Below are 984 nucleotides of genomic sequence, written 5' to 3' on the forward strand. Positions count from 1 at the left end.
TGTGGGCAAACATATGACATTGTTGTGCTATATTGTGTGAGGTGCAAGGCAAAAGAAAGAATCAGTCATTTATCTATATAATTTAAAGGAAGAGTTTGCAGGGCAGATCATAAATAATGGAAATTGCAAGTTTTTGAGATACAAAATACCAGGAAGGACTTAAGTAAGATCATAAAGAACTGAAAAAAAAGTAAATCAAGAAATTGTTGGGTAAATTGCCTTTAACCTTCTTTTTCCATTTTTAAAATTAAAGTATAATTGTCCTGTAGGATGTACAAAAACACCTCTTCATAGCATAAACTTTTATTTTCATGAAAGTCACACCATCTTGCAAGTACGCTGAACCCCAAAGAGAAATCATATTGGCAAGTGCACACACATTTCCTTATGTGACAATATTGTCTATGTGTTCAAAATCCACAACTGTTACATGAGTGCTAGCAGTATTAACATAATAGCAAACAAAATAGACCATTTAAATTGATTAATAACTGACATACTTCAAGACCGATGAACAAATAAACAATGATAATGTAAGATATTACATTTCTTAATAAGGCCTTAATTTTGACAATACTTTTTAAAGCAGTATCTTAGTTTTGACGATATACAAAAATATTTATGTAAGATTTGGTATCCTATGCACTAGAGTAATTACATTCCTTGCAATGGATGAACACAATTATCATTTTGTTAAGTGATATTCAATCAAGTGCCTTACAGCCATAAGAAAGAAGCAATTTTGTATCTTCAAGATATTTAACAAATTTATGAGTCATTTACATGCTAACAAACTTGCACAGAACTAGTTATTCTGATTTGTAACCAAAAATACTGCTCCAGTTAGAGAAAAAAAGACCAGAGGGTTTACCAATGTCTACTACAATTACACATAAATTTGTTAATAGATAATATGAACACAATATTGCAACCCCTTGAAAAGAATGAAAAGAAAAATACAAAAATTTAGAAAGATTCATGCAT

At 30.0% G+C, this 984-nt stretch overlaps 1 protein-coding gene across 1 annotated transcript in view; it reads right to left on the bottom strand.

The window, feature by feature from the left end:
• Positions 1-287: 287 nt before the first annotated feature.
• Positions 288-984, bottom strand: part of LOC119585124 (protein fem-1 homolog C-like) — a gene marked incomplete at its 5' end in the record, with an annotated part of 5975 nt that continues 5278 nt past the window's right edge. The window contains 1 exon segment of the mRNA XM_037933757.1: positions 288-970.

Source organism: Penaeus monodon, chromosome 19, assembly GCF_015228065.2.
Source record: "Penaeus monodon isolate SGIC_2016 chromosome 19, NSTDA_Pmon_1, whole genome shotgun sequence".
NCBI classification, from domain to species: domain Eukaryota; kingdom Metazoa; phylum Arthropoda; class Malacostraca; order Decapoda; family Penaeidae; genus Penaeus; species Penaeus monodon.